The following is a 19,212-nucleotide window of genomic DNA, read 5'->3' on the forward strand; positions in this document are numbered from 1 at the left end:
CAGAGATGGATGGAAGTGCACAAGAGAAGCTGACAGATTGTTAGAGGATGCGAGAGAGAATGTGGGAGCACCATATTCTTAGCACAGACAGAGGAGGTCACCTGAGAGGTACATTGGATACATGGCCCTTGCTGGGGAATGTGTTGAGACCGAGCCATCTTCCTTTGAGGAAGCAGTGCAGCAGCTGATTTGGGTTGATCCTATGGTGGAGGAGTATGACTCCATAGTTCATAACAGTGTTTGGGACGTGGTTCCGAGATCGGAAAACAAGTCACTTGTGAGTTCTCGTTGGCTTTACAAGGTAAAGAAAGTTGTTGATGGTAGTGTGGAGAAGCATAAGGCAAGATTTGTTGCCTGTGGCTTTTCATAGGTCGAGAGGATCATGTTGTTGCAGTATATTTCGATAGAGGAGCAAGATGATGACATTTTGACAAAGGCATTGTCAAAGTGTAAATTCGAGTTCCATAGAGACAGGATTGGGGTGGCAGATAATCCCTTTCTTCTTGAGAGGGAGTGTTGAAAAATGGCAACAATAATATTCCAATTTAATTTGTCCTTGAATTAAATTGTGAATTAAAATCAAATTTAGAATTAATAGCTACTTGGAAATAATTAATTAATTTATTTTGAATTAATTAGTTGGAGAAATTTAAGTTAGAAGTCTTTATGAAGCCATGCAAGAGTTATCCCTTAAATTAAGGAGATAAGATTGAGTTATATTTGAGTTGTAATTAGTTAACTCAGTTTACTGAGTTAAGTCTAGTTAAATTAGTTCCAAACTGTTTAAGGAACTAATAGTGAGTTAACAGTCAGTTGATGCATGCATGCACTCAACTAGTGCTACTCCAGTTAACTGAAGATTCCCTCATCAGAAACTCATGCATGTCAATTCGGAGAAAGACCCAGTTGAGATTAATGTCAAGGACAGTGTACTATCATTGCATGTGTTTTCTCAAAGAGAAAACTCATGCGTGTAGTCAAGGATTTAATCCTTGAGGATTGCTAGTTTTGGAAGGTTATCAACCACTTGGTAGATGAGTTTTCCACTTGGTAAGAGAGAATCATCCCAGAAGAACAACGCAAGGAAATAGGAGCTTGGAGGGCAGAGAGGAAGGCTAGAGAGCAGCCAAGATTGTTTGTGAGCATCTGTGAGGATTGTAATGAGTGCTAGCTAGCTGTGAGAGCTAAGGCTTTGCATAATTCCTTTGTATTTCCACCTTGTATGATAATACCGATAGTGGGGTTTTTCGCTGAGGCTTTCCCCAAAGTATTTTCATGTGTATTGTGTGATTGATTCTTCTTCTTCTGGTGATATTATTCAGCTCGATATTTAAGGTTCTGCAAATTGATAGCAAAAGTAGGTTATAATATTCTGCTTTGATTTATATTGCATTATCAGGTTAACCTACCATCATATTTTCTACATGGTATCAGAGCTGGATTTGTAGAAATTTTCTACACCTGGCGAGCCACTTGCCCTGGTGAAGGAGTTGGCCTACTTTGACAACTCGATATAGTTGGATTTTCCACTGGTGAGTGTGCTTGATTTGCGTCTCCATGATCTTATTAGTTGCAGCTTGTTCCATGCAATCTAGATTTAACTATATTGGTGTGAGATGTTCTGCAATGTTGGATGTGTCTAGTAATGGTGGAAAGTATGGCCAAAGGTGATCCACATTAAACATTGGGTGCAGGCCAAGGAATGGGGGAATGTTGAGCTCAAAAGAATTATCTCCAATAGCCTTGGTGATGGTGTATGGCCCATATCGGAGCAGGAAAATCTTGCAGTGGGGCCCAGCAAGTCGCTCCTTCTGCAAATGTCACCAAACTTTGTCGCCCACCTGGAACTTGTGTGGCACCTGATGCTCATCATACTGCTGCTTGTACTTGGCATTGGTTTTGTCCAATATGTCATGGACCTATTAGCAGATGTGTTGAATATTCTTAATGAAGCTATTTACCTTGTCAGATTCAGATTGGACATGAGTCGAATCTCCCTAAGTCACTCCAATTGGTATGGCCACATCACTGAGACATAGTGGCTGGAATCGCAAGCCCACTTGAAAATGGTTGTGGCTAGTCGAGCTGTGGAGAGCCTAGTTGTAGCTATGCTAGACATAGGGGAGGCTCTCATCCCATGTGTGTAGATGATTTGATTTGTACATGTGAAGAATGTGTACGACCATCTTGTTGATGACCTCTATCTAGCCATCAATTTGTGGATGGAAAGATGTGGACTTAGTGAGCTTGGTGTCTAGCATTGACCAGAGACTAGACCAAAATGTAGTGAGGAACTTGTTGTCCTGATATGACATGATGGAGTGTGGTATCCCAAAGTGTACCCACACTCGTTCAAAGAAGAGTTTAGCAGTGGCTTCTACTGTGATACTCTTCTTGCAAGCTGCCATAATGGCCATCTTCGAGAATTGGTCGATGACCGCAAAAACAAATTCATTTCCTTTCTTAGTAGAAGGAAGGCCTGACATGTAATCCATGGAGATGGATTCCCAAGGTCGACTATGGGTAGGCAATTAAGTATAGAGACCTTGCTTCTTGATTGTCAGTTTGGCGATGGCGCAGGAAGTGCAGGATCTGATGTACTTCCCAACATCCTCTCGAAGATTCGACCAATAGAAATACTTCTGCAGTACTACCACTATTTTCTTGACCCCCAAATGCCTAGCGGCCCTATTAGTGTCAGTCTTTCCAGCCTTCCTCCAGTGATCAAATATGCTCTTACAAAGTGGTCTCAGAGTGTCAAGGTCAAATTTTGTCATTTCAGCGAGTCTTCAAGCAAAATTTGGTCACTAGGCATTAGGTCTAGGGTTTGCTTTAACTCCTTCTAAAGTTGTCTAAATGTTGGTTCATGTTACCATTCAGCTGAGTTTATCATCATTCATAGGGTTGTCATTATCATGTCAGTGTCTAATGAGTCATTTTACACCTTGTTCATGCTTCAGTTGCACCTAGGCAAGGTCATTTCCCTCTCCTAGGGTTTTGAAAGCTAATTCCTCTTGGACGGTCAAATCATCGGCAAAACTTGTTTCCTGATGTTCATACACCTTCCCCTATCCTTAAAGTACCTTATCAAATGCTTCCCATCACTGAGATTCCCCAAATTCCTCATTTTCGCACAAACCTTAGTTTCTAGCTACAACCTGGCAATTTTCTAGGTTGGGCCTGTGTTTTGCCATTTTGGACCCCTTCCCCTCACTCAATCTCTACGATTCCACTTTCCCCTACTTCCTAACATCCCTCCCTACTTCCAAAAATTTCCCCAAGAATTTAGAAGCCTCTTATCCCCTTCATTTCGCTTCATTTCGACAAAATCCCTTGTTCCACACATCGGGATAAGTTTCACTCAAAAGCCGTTTCAGAGCAATCAAAGATGCATTTTGGAAAACTGAGAGAGGTTTTTGTCCAAAACATGCCAAGGAAGAAAAACCTCCTTCACTTTTTGCACAGGTGTCATGGTTTTAAAGAAATGTTAAAAAGACAATCGCCAGATCCAAGGAGGTTGGCCAAGGCACTAAAACGACAGAAAAGGCCCGATCCACTCCAAATTTTGGCCAAAGCCTCTTTGACTGAGCATGGTACTTGATTGGGGACTTCGAGCCCAAATTTCAAGAAATTTGGAGAAAATTTGGTCACTTGTGAATTTTTGGGCAAAAAACAGGTTTTCTCCACCAACAGGTTGCGCGCCGCGCGCGACCTATTCGATGGGCAACTCTATTTTGGGAAAACTCGGCATTTTTGGATTTTTCATGCAAAGATACACCTGCTCAGCAATTACCAAGAGATTTTATCAAGTTTTGAGCCTCCAGAAGGTCAAAGAACATGCAAAAAATGACTTTCTGCCACCTTTTTGACACACAGGAAGCAGTCTTGGGAGATTGAAATTTTGGAGGAGCAAATGGCCACCAAATTCAGAAATTCCACTTGGGTTGGAAATTATACATCCATACATTTCCAACAAGCCCACTTTTGCTTCATTTGGACACCTGTAAGTGCTTCAAAAGCATCTCCAAATGTGCGCGACCTGTTCAGGATCAGGGCGTGACCTGTTGGGAAAGTTTGCCAATTTTTCATCTACAGCTCAGGAATTCGCCCAGCTTTGACCAGTTTTGACTTGTGATGGGATTTTTCACCCTCTTTGATGTAATTAATGTATTTTCATGTTGAAATGAAACTTATTTACCTATTCTAGAAGATTCATTCATGAAATAGCAAACATTTAATGAATGAATTGGTTTCCTAGCTTATAGAGGCAAGTTGTTTTGACTGCCTAGATTTTAGTGCTCAGTTTAGAATTGGTTGAAACAGCTCCTAGAAGGATGAGCTCGACCCCTAGAGGCAAGGAAAGGTGTTAGCTTGCCTATATTATGTATTTTCTTAGTCATTTTCAGAGGTTGGAGAGGTTGGACTCTTGAGGGAGAAAGCTTCTATTGTATTACTCATTGTATCTCTGCAATTTTGGCAAAGGAAGAAAGACCAGGGTTTTGCAGTCCTTTTTGGGATTCCTGTGGTTACATGTATTGATGGTGTGTTTCTCTTTGTACTTGTAAGTTTGTTATGTGATTCATCTTCTTACTTTTCCTTCTGCAAATTAGGCAAATGAAGTGTTAAAGTAGAATTCATGATTGCCATGCTCTGCTTTTAAGTTTGCTTAATATTTATGTTTTCATCTGTCTAAAGAGAACTCTTGAAGGTTTCTTGCTCTCTTTAGCTCCTCACTGGTCATTTCTATCCATTCACTTAATTCAAAGGCATCAGTACAGTCTCCTACCTTGCCCCAAAGAACCCCCTACAAAAACTGTGTCCGATCCCCGCACCCAGAATTGCCTTTCCCCAACTTTCCACCAAAACCCTAAAAATCCCAAATCAAACCTTTTTATCAGTTTACTAGCCTAAAATCAGTGTTCTTTATTGGTTATCTCTGCCTGTTGAAGATCTTTTCCGAGATAGACCGGAGAGAGCCCTCTCCTGCCCCGTAGGGCTAGCTACGAGGCTAAGTGGTTTGATGTTGCCTTGAAGTTTACCTTTCTCAGCCTGAGGTGAAATTTCAAGTGCTAACATATTGGCGACCATACTGGGGAGAAAAAACTTGTTTGTGGGTTGATGTGTTTGTTTTATAAGCTACAGACGGAGCCTGAAGTTATGCCAGGTAGCCTTCGAAACGCTTTTGCTTTGCATTAGCGGAAGTAGATAAACGCTGCTTCAGTCAATCTCCGGTCTAGCTTGTAAACATGACATTTGACTTGTTAATTACCCCAGTACATGTATCAAGTTCAGATCTGATTGTTGATGGTGGACAACGATCAGACACTTGAAAGGCTGAAATCATTCACCTGGCGACTCTAAATCATTTTTGAGATCAGATCCAAAGACTCCGCTGGAGGATGATCCCGACCAGCAGAAACATGAAAGGACAACATGGGAAGATCAGGTATTCAAGTTGGAATTTCATCCAAGACATTTTTTTCTTTGTCATAAATTATTTCTTCTCTTTTCCTAAGAATGTCAAGACTGCGTTGCAAAGTATACTATGCTTGAGAAAAGATCCCAAGCCTGCATTTGATTCCTTCCCTTTGAAGATTGTGAATACCAAAGATTTGCATGCCTTTGAGCTTGATCAAGACCTTTCTTCCAAATTTTGTGATGACCATCTTCAAATTGATGAACCTCAAAAGACCAAGACTGATTCTATACCTTCTGTACATACCCCTACACCTTGTAAAATTCCAGATCGGTATAAACCTCTTGTTTTACCTTTTGTTCTTCATGCTTTCCCCAAAAACTATGATCTATACTTGCCGAGGTTTGATGGTGAAAGTAAGAATGTCAACGCTGAGAAACATGTGCAGAGTGTTGAGTCTTTTCTAGATCTTTTTGAAGTTGATGAAGAAGATGTCAGTATAAGGCTTTTTGCTCTTTCTTTGCAAGGCAAAGTAAGGAGTTGGTTCAAAACCCTGCCTGATGCGAGCATCTTAGATTTCCAGCAGTTCATCAAAGTTTTTCTCAATAGGTGGATGATCGGACAAAACCTTCTCTTGATTGTAGAAGAGTATAACCAGCTGAAAAGATTGCCAGGGAGACAGTACAACAGTTTTTGGCCAGATTTAACCAAGTTTATTATTCGATGCCAGTTGATATAAGACCTTCTCCTAGATCTGCTCTCTTGCACTATCCGGGTGCCTTTGATCCGGAGATGGAGTTTCAGCTGAGAGAAAGGGATATTGCAACACTTCACGAGATGAAAAACAGTGCAGTAAATGTAGAGGCTCATCTGTTGATCCGAAGGGCAAGGATGAAGGAAGATGAGATGAAAAACATAGATCCGGTCGAATCAACATCTCTAGAGGTAAAGCTTGACATTTTGGTAAGTGCAGTAGAAGAGATGATGTAAAGGATCACCCCAAGGAATGATTATGATGTTCAAGCTCATGGCGCACTGATTGAAGAAGAACAAGTTGCTGATCCAAAACATTTTGTTTCTTATCCTAGTTGTCATAGATCTGATAATGATTGTTTTGTAGATCACCTTGGCGAAGAAAGAACTGTTGATATGACCTGCATGCTTGATAATATGTTTTATACCGATGACTTACCTTAGTTTGATCAGTATGATGATGATTATGTTCTCCAAACAGAGGCTAATCTTGCAATCAAACAAGCAGCTAGTTTGTGGGAGGAAAAAGTTCATTTTCAGTAGCTTGAATACAATGTTCAGCCATCACATATCAGCTATGACATTAACGAGGAAAGTGCATCAAAGTTTGAAGTAAGTGAAGGATCTTTGCCTTTTTGTTTTGATTCGTTTCAGTTCATCAGAGATAACTACCATGCAATCAGAAATCAAATGTCAACAAGTCTTGATTTGAATCATCTTGAGAGCAATGAAAATTTTGTTCAAGACTTCTCATATTCAGATTTGCAACCCCCGAAAGCCATTGATTGTCAAGTTGCAGCCGAAGACTTGGAAGTGGACACACATGATTTAATGATTCAAGGTGACTCCGTACCATTCTGTTTTGAATCATTTCAGTTTTTGAAGGGTAGATTGCATAGTAAATCTTCAAATGAACAGCCTATAACAAATCAGCAATCTCTCAGTGTTAATGTTGAGGATGAGACAGGTAACAAAATTCTTGAGCAGCCTGTAGCATCAGATTTGCAGCCACCAAATGAAATTGAAGGGCAGATTACAGATGAAGCTGTGGAAGATGAAATACATGATTTGATGATGCAGGAAGATTCTATACCCTTTTGTTTCGAAGCATTTCAGTTTATAAGGCAGAATCTTCGTAAAATCTCTCAAGAAAAAGATGAACAGCTAGAAGGATGTCATACATTTTCAATGGATACATTACAGCAGTCTTTTCAAGTTTTTCATGATCCAATAGCTGATGTTTTGGATGAGGTTTGCAGTCAAAGTCTTTCTCCATTGACTACATGTGAGCTGGAAACATGTGCTTATATGAATTTGATCCGGTAGCCAGTTTCTTTGTCATTTTCAGCAGAGGTCTCGTCACAAGGCTCAGATCAAAGTTTGCATTCATGGTATGAGGAAAAGAGAAGTAATCCATTGGATGAGCTAAGTTCCAGTGTGCTTGAATTTCAAGATCCTTATGCAGTGTTTTTGGAGGTGGATAGAGAATTCATATCATTCCACGGATCTGTTTCCAAGTTGTCATGGGAGTTTCCTTTCATTAGTTCTCTCTTGTTGTTCATAAGTGAGTACTTGCAGAAAATTCGAACAGCAGATGGAATACTTACCTGGTTGCATTGGTTGTTTCATTTCACTTGATCAGGTGATGAATGAAACTGTTAGAGTAGGTTTTGATGAATAAGCTCCCCTTTGAGCATCATTTCTAGTTTGTCAGTTGTGTTTAAGTATTGAGTCAGTTTTTAGTTGAGTGAGAATCAATTTGTCTCATCCAAGTCATCAGTTTTCAGTTATGCATTTTAGTTTGAGTTTTTGACTCCATTGCCCGATGATTGAAAAGCACTGGTCTGCTCTCCCAGAGGTCTAAGGTTCTTGGTACCTCTAAGGAGCTACCATCCCCATTGGAGCCAATTTTAGTGTCAGTCTTTCCAGCCTTCCTCCAGTGATCAAATATGCTCTTACAAAGTGGTCTCAGAGTGTCAAGGTCAAATTTTGTCATTTCAGTGAGTCTTCAAGCAAAATTTGGTCACTAGGCATTAGGTCTAGGGTTTTCTTTAACTCCTTCTAAAGTTGTCTAAATGTCGGTTCATGTTACCATTCAGCTGAGTTTATCATCATTCATAGGGTTTTCATTATCATGTCAGTGTCTAATGAGTCATTTTACACATTGTTCATGCTTCAGTTGCACCTAGGCAAGGTCATTTCCCTCTCCTAGGGTTTTGAAAGCTAATTCCTCTTGGACGGTCAAATCATCGGCAAAACTTGTTTCCTGATGTTCATACACCTTCCCCTATCCTTAAAGTACCTTATCAAATGCTTCCCATCACTGAGATTCCCCAAATTCCTCATTTTCGCACAAACCCTAGTTTCTAGCTACAACCTGGCAATTTTCTAGGTTGGGCCTATGTTTTGCCCTTTTGGACCCCTTCCCCTCACTAAATCTCTGAGATTCCACTTTCCCCTGCTTCCTAACATCCCTCCCTACTTCCAAAAATTTCCCCAAGAATTTAAAAGCCTCTTATCCCCTTCATTTCGCTTCATTTCGACAAAATCCCTTGTTCCACACATTGGGATAAGTTTCACTCAAAAGCTGTTTCAGAGCAATCAAAGATGAATTTTGGAAAAATGAGAGAGGTTTTTGTCCCCAACATGCCAAGGAAGAAAAACCTCCTTCACTTTTTGCACCGGTGTCATGGTTTTAAAGAAATGTTAAAAAGACAATCGCCAGATCCAAGGAGGTTGGCCAAGGCACTAAAACGACAGAAAAGGCCCGATCCACTCCAAATTTTGGCCAAAGCCTCTTTGACTGAGCATGGTACTTGATTGGGGACTCCCAGCCCAAATGTCAAGAAATTTGGAGAAAATTTGGTCACTTGTGAATTTTTGGGCAAAAAACAGGTTTTCTCCACCAACAGGTCGCGCGCCACGCGCGACCTATTCGATGGGCAACTCTATTTCGGGAAAACTCAGAATTTTTGGATTTTTCATGCAAATATACACCTGCTCAGTAATTACCAAGATATTTCATCAAGTTTGGGCCTCCAGAAGGTCAAAAAACATGCAAAAAATGACTTTCTGCCACCTTTTTGACACACAGGAAGCAGTCTTGTGAGATTGCAATTTTGAAGGGGCAAATGTCCACCAAATGTAGAAATTCCACTTGGGTTGGACAGTAGACATCCATACCTTTCCAACAAGCCCACTTTTGCTTCATTTGGACACCTAGACGTGCTTCAAAAGCAGCTCCAAAGGCGCGCAACCTGTTCAGGATCAGGGCGCGCCCTGTTGGGAAAGTTTGCCAATTTTTCATCTACAGCTCAGGAATTCGCCCAGCTTTGACCAGTTTTGACTTGTGATGGGATTTTTCACCCTCTTTGACGTAATTAATGTATTTTCATGTTGACATGACACTTATTTACCTATTCTAGAAGATTCATTCATGAAATAGCAAACATTTAATGAATGAATTGGTTTCCTAGCTTATAGAGGCAAGTTGTTTTGACTGCCTAGATTTTAGTGCTCAGTTTAGAATTGGTTGAAACAGCTCCTAGAAGGATGAGCTCGACCCCTAGAGGCAAGGAAAGGTGTTAGCTTGCCTATATTATGTATTTTCTTAGTCATTTTCAGAGGTTGGAGAGGTTGGACTCTTGAGGGAGAAAGCTTCTATTGTATTACTCATTGTATCTCTACAATTTTGGCAAAGGAAGAAAGACCAGGGTTTTGCAGTCCTTTTTGGGATTCCTGTGGTTACATGTATTGATGGTGTGTTTCTCTTTGTACTTGTAAGTTTGTTATGTGATTCATCTTCTTACTTTTCCTTCTGCAAATTAGGCAAATGAAGTGTTAAAGTAGAATTCATGATTGCCATGCTCTGCTTTTAAGTTTGCTTAATATTTATGTTTTCATCTATCTAAAGAGAACTCTTGAAGGTTTCTTGCTCTCTTTAGCTCCTCACCGGTCATTTCTATCCATTCACTTAATTCAAAGGCATCATTACAGTCTCCTACCTTGCTCCAAAGAACCCCCTGCAAAAACTGTGTCCGATCCCCGCACCCAGAATTGCCTTTCCCCAACTTTCCACCAAAACCCTAAAAATCCCAAATCAAACCTTTTTATCAGTTTACTAGCCTAAAATAAGTGTTCTTTATTGGTTATCTCTGCCTGTTGAAGATCTTTTCCGAGATAGACCTGAGAGAGCCCTCTCCTGCCCCGTAGGGCTAGCTACGAGGCTAAGTGGTTTGATGTTGCCTTGAAGTTTACCTTTCTCAGCCTGAGGTGAAATTTCAAGTGCTAACAGGCCCGATTGTAGTGCGCTTCCCAAATCATCTTTGCATGCTCACTTGAAGGAACACAAAGGTTTCCCATATGGCATAACAATGCATCTTCGAGGCGAAAACCTGGAACTTGCTAACCTCCCAAGAGAATATGGTATGTGTGGCCAAATTCTGGGTCACTTTTGTAGAGAAGTGGCCAATCAAAAGTCTCATGCCCACAAGAGTTGAGCATGGTAGTTAACACCATGATCAGTGGTTGGTTGAGGTAGTCTGCAACATTATTTGTTCTGCCCTTCTTGTACTTGATATTCAAATGGAACTGTTGGAGGTATGTGGACCACTTATGATGGCGATCATTCTACAACTTCCCTTGCGTCTGTATGAATTGCAGGGGTTGGTGGCATGTGTGGATGACCGTTTCCTTCCCCAAAATGTAATGCTTCCATTGTCGACAGGCCTGCATAATGGAATACATCTCTTTATCATAAGTAGGATACTTTCGGACCATGTCTGAAAGTGTCTCACTATGATATGCCACTGGATGCCCCTGTTGAGTAAGGACTACCCCAATAGCATAGTCAGAGGCATCTGTCTGAATCTCAAATGGTTGTTGCAAGTCTGGAAATGTGAGCACTGGTGCAAAGTAGAGGTGATGTTTCAACTCTGGGAATGCCTTATGTTAAGATTTAGACCAAAAGAATTTTTCTTTGGCTTCTCCTTTGGTGACTTGACTCAAGTGCCAAGTGATATGAGAGAACACCAACATGAACCTACAGTAGAAATTGGTAAGGCCCAGAAAGCTGTGGAGCTCTGTTAGAGTGGTTGGGGCTAGCCAATCCCGAATGACTTGGATCTTAGATGGGTCCACCGGTACCCTCGTTCATCAATAATGTATCCCAGATACTAAACTTGGGTGATGCCAAAACTACATTTCTCCAAATTGGCACACAACCTGTGTTGCTGTAGTGTTTGGAGAACCTATCGGATGTGGTGGAGGTGCTCTTCCCAACTCCGGCTGAAGATCGGGATGTCATCCAAGTATACCACTACAAATGAGTAGGTGAATGGTCATAAGATGTCATCCATGAGCCTCATGAAGGTTGCAGGAGCATTCATCAACTCGAAAGGCATAACCAACCATTAAAAAAGGCCCTCCTTGGCTTTGAAGGCAGTCTTCCACACATCAGAGGGTTTGATTGGTACCTAGTAATATATAGACTTCAAGTGGATCTTGCTAATATATTTTTCTCCCATGAGTTGGTCCCAAAGGTCATCAATCCGTGGGATCAGGTACCTATTCCAGAAAATGATCTTGTTTAGCCCCCGATAGTCAATCCAGAGTCTCCAAGTCCCATACTTCTTCTATACCAACACGATCAGGATCCCATAGGGTGATGAATTTGGCTGAATGTAACCTTTCTACAGTAGCTCCTGAATTTGCCTCTTGATTTCATTGTTCTCTAGAATGGAGTGTCAATAGATTGGTCCATTGGGTAACAATGCACCTGGGGTTAGATTGATGGAGTGCTTGACCTAACAGTGCAGAGGTGCCCCTGCGGGGGAGGTGAACATGTCCTCGTACTCCTCCATGAACTTGTCCATTTGTTGTTGTCATGTGGAGATGCCTTGTCTAGAGGCCGTGGTCACTATCTTCTTCTTTCCTTGAGGGCCTATCATCAGGAAAACAAAATTCCCGGTTTTTGAAATTAGTGTACTACATTGTTTTGCAGTAACTAGAGAGATGGCGGTAGGCGAGGCTACCTTCAGTATCCTGTACAACTTATTTCCTAATGTAACAATAACAGCGCGAGGTGTTGAATCATACACAACATGTCGCTTCCACAAGTATGGTTGGCCTAATAATACATCACAAACAGCAAGGGGCGAAACATCACATAATACCTCATCCGTGAAGGGCTTGATGCTGTATGGAAGGCGACATTGGTGGCTCACGCGAAGATCCCATCCTTGGTGAAGCCACCCAATGGTGTATGGTTGTGGGTGTGTTGTGGTTGGTAAGCCTAGCTACTTCACAACCTCTACTACAATGAGGTTCTTTTGGCTCCCGCTATCGACAATGAACCATAATGGGGAACCCTTCACCCACATCTGGGAGTGGAAGAGACGCTCCTCCTCCTCTGGATCTTTAGGTTCCTCCTTCTAGATCTTTGTGGTGGTGACGGTGGCATTGGACTTTGCTTCAATAATATACTTCCCCTTGTCATTCCCCTTGTCAGGTTCTGACTCGAAGTTGGAACATGCATCTGATTCTGAAGCCTTCAGCTCGACCACTAGTGATTGTTTGGCCCGACACTCATTTGTGTTGTGGGTGGAGCTCTTATGGAACTCACACCACTTTCCTATGTCCTTCTTCGGATTTGTAGTGTTTTCCTTTGCTTGTGGCCTTGGTGGGTTGTCCTGGGCTGCCCCGCCTTGGCTTTGTCCTTTGTTCTATGGTTTGGGGGCACCGTTCCCTTGCTTTAGGTTCACAAATCCAAAGTCTCGCTTCTTCTGTTTAAACTTCTGCTCAATCTTAACGGCGTATCGGTACACTGTGCCGAGTGATGAGATGTCCATGAACTCCATCTTGTCCTGGATGTATCTATGTAGGCAGTCGTGGTGCTTGAGTACCAAATGTTTCTCAGAATCCTTGATGCCCAACTTCGTGTGTAGGGTATGAAAAACATTGGTAAAATCTAGCACATCTTGGTCCCTTCCCTGTCACAGCATGGTCCACTTTATGTATTTGTCCTGATAGCTCCTGACAGGGTAGTACTGCTCCTTGATGGCATCCTAGAATGAATTCCAAGTGGGATCCACTGAAAACAATAAGTTTGTACTTTCATCCTTCTCCTCACAATAGCTTTCCCACCAGTCCTTGATGTCGTGGGAGGCTTTGAGAAGAGAAAAAGTAATCTTTTCTCGACTGGAAAAATCATGAACAGAAAAATATCCTTCTAACAGTATGGAAATGAGACTAGCTCGGTGATGGTAGCTTATCTCTGAGAAGAGATGTGGTGGCTACATGCCTCTGAATAGCCTTATAATGAGGCTCAAGGGCCTTTTTATTATTGAACAATAAGAGAAAACCCTAAACAACAAAAACCCTAACCCGAGGAGATGTAACACCAAGAGTTTATGGGCCCTGTTGGGGTTAGTTGGACATCCAACTTCCCAAGGTCGTGACTTGGTCATATTATCTCCATTTGACATGCATGTATCCCATTGGAAAGATCTCTCCGAAGACTATGAAGGAAAAGAAGATTTTATCAAAAACTCAATGGCAGTCGATTCCCAAAGAAACGTCGTTTAGGGCCTCAAAATGGCTTCGGAAGTTTAGAACCCGAAAAAATTCTAAAAATAGTAAATTATGCTACAAATAAGGAAACAAAAAAACTGAAATAAACAATGGTGGCGGTCCAAGTGGAATTGGCGGGTGGCCACCAATATCCACCTAGATCAAATGTCAACTATCAAAATGATTAGAATGCACCTTTGTGTTAAGTTGCACACATGTTGGGGACCCAATGTAGGTGAGGGGAATTGGATCCTATGGATTGTGATCATTAGATCATCAAGGGTGAAACTCCCTATTATCCTTTGTACATGTTCAAAACTAATATGTGATTTAGACCATTGACGAGAAATTATCATGGGAATAACATCCTTTGGGAGTACTACTTCGTGTTATTCTTTGTGCATGCTGGAACCCAATGTGTAGTCTATACCATCAATGAGAACTCATTATAGTCGTTATATCCATAGGAGTTGTAAGTTTCCTTTTTCCTCCATGTGTGTTGGGACCCAATATGGACACGGGTCGATAAATGAGGGTAATATGAGATGTTGGATCCATTGAGAGTGAAACTCACCATAAACTATCACACATGCTATAACTTGATATGGAATGTGGGTTGTTTATCTACTTCAGGATCAACCATCAGATATATACAATTGTGCAAGTCATGCATTATGGAGGTAAAGTGAAGAATGATCCCTATGTGAAGTTGCAGCCAATCAAGGATTGGCATGTGGAAGGGTAGAAAAAGAAGTGGGATCGTTCCCTCCTAAAAAAAAATAGGAAATGTTCCACGTGAAATGTGGGGCCTATGTGAGGACTATAATGCAAATAAGGTGGTTACATGTGTGTCAACTGTATAAGGACAGGCATGTAAAGCCAGTTCATGTCCAATGAGAACTAAAAATTATATAGGTACATGAAGATACTTTCCAATGGAGATAGAGCGCTAAGAGAATGTTTGTATTAAAAATAAAATCACATAGTAGAGTTGTAGGAAGTTTAGATGGGTTCAAGATACTAAAATAACTAAAACATTAGTACATTTTTAGAAAATTTTGTTGATCTTTCGAGTTATCCACTTGCAAGGTTTTCTTGAGGCCCTAAATGATGTTTTCAGTTAGCGAAAAACCATGATTACCTTCTTGTACTATTGGTATAGGAGTGTTTTCAACTTAAATAAAAGATCTCAAAGAGGGCTTTCCAATGACAAATTAAAATTGTGAAACTAAGCCATTATGAAGGAGTTATGTCTAAATAGTGTAGGGGGGAAATAAGGTATACAGTCACATCCAGGAGGTATAACTCTACAACCAAAGCTCACATTGGGGTGAAAAAGTATTCAATATAAAGATATTAGACATTAGTACATAGCCATGAAGCTAGATTTGAAATTCAGATACAACAATTTTGAATAAATTAACAAAAGTTTGCTATAGAAGAAGAAGAGAAATTGGGTAAAATTAGTAAAAAATTTCACAAGTCATAACTTTCAACCCATAACTCATTTTTAGGAAAACAAATAGTCAATAGAAAGCTATTGAAGAATAATATACATATATCGTCCCATAATTTTGGTTTAGGACAACAAAATTCTTATAAATTTAAAAGAAGGTTGTTAGTGGCCTACAAGAAAGAACTAGCTTGAGAACCAGAAGTATGATAGATCCATAGAGGTCCTACAACCATGAAGAATAGGTCATAGGTATGAATATTAGTATTCATAATGTTAAAATAGAATCAAATGGGAATGGAAGGGATAGGATAGATAATAGAGACCTAGAAGAGACCATGAGAAGTTTCAAAGTGGAGGTTCTCAGCTAAAAGGATGATAATGGAAGGCTAGAAAGGAAGTGTTATGAAACCAGCTCACAAAAATATAGAAAAGATAGTTGAAAGCCTTAGAATTCAACCTCTTCGAGGGGGCAACCTCCTTTACATTACACAAATGAACAATTCTTGGATGATTCAAATGACAAAACCTCCTTTCTATATATAGGAGTCTAAGGGGTCACAATAACCAAGCCAACCTAACAATAATAATATAAAGGCACAAAAATAACAATAGTGGGATTCTATGGGGCACAGTAATGAAAATATGGGGACAATAGGGGCACAACAATAAAAATAAGGGATACAACGACAATAGTAATGGGGGAATCACTAGTATTATAGGGACCTAACATGCCCCTCTCCTTCAAAAAAGTGTTGTCCTCAATGCTTGAGTAGTTTTGGATGCTTCTGTATAAAATTCTCATCCTGCCATGTGGAATCTTCAACGGGTAAGTTCTTCCACTTGATGAGATACTCTAAAATTGATCGATTTCGTAGCTGTCGAGTTCTTGTTTCTTTGGCTGCTTCAGGTTCCAATATGATTTTTCCTTCCTCATCAAGTTCTGGCAATATTGTTTGAATTGGAAGCTTGTCACCTATAACCTTCTTTAAGCATGAAACATGGAAAACTAGGTGCACTTGGGAAGCTGCAGGAAGTTCCAATTTGTATCCCATAGTACCTATATTTTGCAACACCTTGTACGAACCATAATACTTTGGTGATAATTTATTGTCCTTCTTAGCTTGCTTGAGGGACATTTGTTTATATGGTTGTAGCCGTAGGAATACCCAGTCACCTACATCAAAACTTCTTTCACTACGATGTTGATCTGCCTGTTGTTTCATTCTATTCTGTGCCAACACGAAGTTATCCTTTAAGAGTTGGAGAACTTGTTGTTGATGCTCGATGTGATGTTCCACTACTTGAACCTTAGAATTTTCTCTTAAATATGATGTGAGGGATGGTGGCTGATATCCATAAAGTGCCATAAATGGGGTCATTTTTGTTGCAGTATGGAAGGAAGTGTTATACCACCATTTAGCCAGAGGCAACCATTTGACCCATTGTGTCTGTTGATCATATACAAAGCAACGAAGATATCCTTCCAAACATTTTTTTACTATCTCAGTTTGCCCATCAAATTGAGGATGATAAGATGAGCTATGAGCTAATTGAGTACCAAGACAAGAAAATAATTTTGTCCAAAAATTTCCAATAAAAATGGGATCTCTATCACTTATAATAATCTTTGGGTTTCCATGTGGCTTTTGAATTGTTTCCATAAATGCAGTAGAAACTCTACTGGCTTTAAATGGATGTGATAATGCACAAAAGTGTGCATACTTGGCAAGTCTACCAACTACAACCATGATGACACTCTTTTCCTCAGACTTGGGTAAACCTGTGATAAAATCCATTGAAACCTCCTCCCAATGTTGGCTTGGAATGGATAAAGGTTGTAATAGACCTGGTGTCTGTCTTGTTTCAATTTTATTTTGTTGGCAAACCAAACATTCCGCCACAAAATTTTGAATATCCGATTTAAGGCCATCCCAAAAAAATTCCTTCTTAACCCTGTGGTAAGTTTTTAAAAATACTGAGTGCCCTTCTAAGGGAGAAGTGTGCAATTCCATAAGAATCTTTTGTTTTAGTTGGGAATTATTACAGAGGTATAAGAGATCTTTGTACCATAAAGAATCATTTTGCCAGCTAAATGTATCAAATGTACTGGAATCTTGTTGTAACTTTCGAATAAGTGCCCATACTTCTTCGCCATTCTTCCATTCCTCCCTTGCTTCATTTATCCAATCTAGTTGGATAATAGAAATGGAGCACAACAATGCTTCCACATCCTCATCCTTTCTTGAGAGTGCATCTGCCACCACATTTTGCTTCCCTTTTTTGTAGATGATTTCAAAGTCATAACCCAACATCTTTGTGTTATAGACATTTTTGTGCCTTACAGCTTTGAGCATGAAATGTCCATAATCCAAGGGCTCCAAAGTCCCTAAAAGTGTTGTTCCTGCCCCTAAAGGAACAAGGTCAACCAATGACAGCTTCTCCCAGAAGTTCTCCACCAAAAACCACTCAAAATCAGTCAATTCAGGATCAATTCAGATGCTCTACTAGCTGCATGCATTGCAATGCACCCAAGTACACTAGCTAGGTGCGTTGCAATGCACCCAAATGCACTACCAGGGTGCACTGAGTGAGAAATGCCAAATGGAAGTGTCATTCTGCAAGGTGTACAGACACTGGAAGCTTCCAGAATCTTCCTCAATGACACTTGCCTCAATGAATTCGACCAATGATGAGTAAGAGGCTCTCAGCCTCCAAGTGGAAGCAAGAACTGACAGAGAGAAGCCACAAGTCAAAACATAAGCTGACTCATCCTCTCTGCTCACATCTATATATGGATCCCTCATCCCAGAGATCCAGAGGCTGGAATTTTGTACTTTGCAGAGAATTGCTGTTGGTTTGAGATTGAGATTAGTGCATTGGGTGATTTATGATTTGTTGGAGGAGAGGAAGGGATTCCTTTACTGGGAGGTAGATGCTGGATCGGGACTCACTTGGTTGTATCTCCTCTTGGACTTTCTTATTATATCAATAAAACTATTTGAGTTTCTCCTATATGCTTGTCTATCAATGATGCTTTGTTATATTTGCATGTTTAGTTTATATCTGATCCTAAACTAGTTATGAATGTAAATCTATGTCTTTTGTGTAGTTTCTCTCTTCTGTGATCTTGTAGGAACTTGGTGAAGCTGGACCAGTGAGAAAGCAGGCAGCGGGAAACAAACAAAGAGGAGAACGAGTGGATCAACAAACTAGCGAAAGACATAGGTTAGTTATATCCTTCTTCTCCATTTACATTTCATAAAGAAGAATACGAAGATAGTTTTCCTTGTTTGTTGCTAAGGCACTATCACACCTTAGAGTGGGATAGGGGCATTCCGAATGGATACTTTTCCCAACAACAAATTGGCGACTCCGCTGGGGACTGAACCCAGAATCATCCCTCTAATTGTACCTAATTGATAGCTTTTATCCGGCCAAAAACCGTAGATTAAACTGCAAACTGTGACCCAGAACCCAGAGACAATTCTCGTTTCTGCTTCAGCACAGGCTCTGTGAAGAGGTTCTGCATTTCAACGCAGGTCCCGAGAGGGCTACCTGCACTGCAATTCAGTTTCTCTGTGCAAGGGGTGCGCTGATCAACCTTTGCCTTGTGCAGTTGTGGTTTTCTGCTTCTTTTTGCTCAGTTTTATCTCTGTTTTTTGCAGCCTGTTATCAGTGTGTGTACCTATCTGAAACCCCTTTTCTTTGCCTTAATTCCACCTCAGTTGTATAAAGAAACTGTATTTGTTTTTTGTGTATTTGTTACATCATTTGTAGTTTCCCATTACAAAAGTAAACTAGTCATACTGTCGCCCTTAGATCTAGACTTGTCGTAAGTGTCGTTTTGATCTTAGGAGTGAGTTTGTTTGCTGTTCACAGTTGATTACGCTTTTACTTTTGTCTTTTGGTTTGAATTTATGAATTTCTAGTGTCGAAACAAGTATTTACTTCAAAATCATAAAGTGTCGTAATCGTCTTTTTGATTTCGAAAAACAAGCTTGTTTGTGTTTTCACTTGA

Source organism: Pinus tabuliformis, chromosome 5_1 (genome assembly GCF_031772625.1).
Source record: "Pinus tabuliformis cultivar Carrire ecotype Pingquan chromosome 5_1, CPIR1, whole genome shotgun sequence".
NCBI lineage: Eukaryota > Viridiplantae > Streptophyta > Pinopsida > Pinales > Pinaceae > Pinus > Pinus tabuliformis.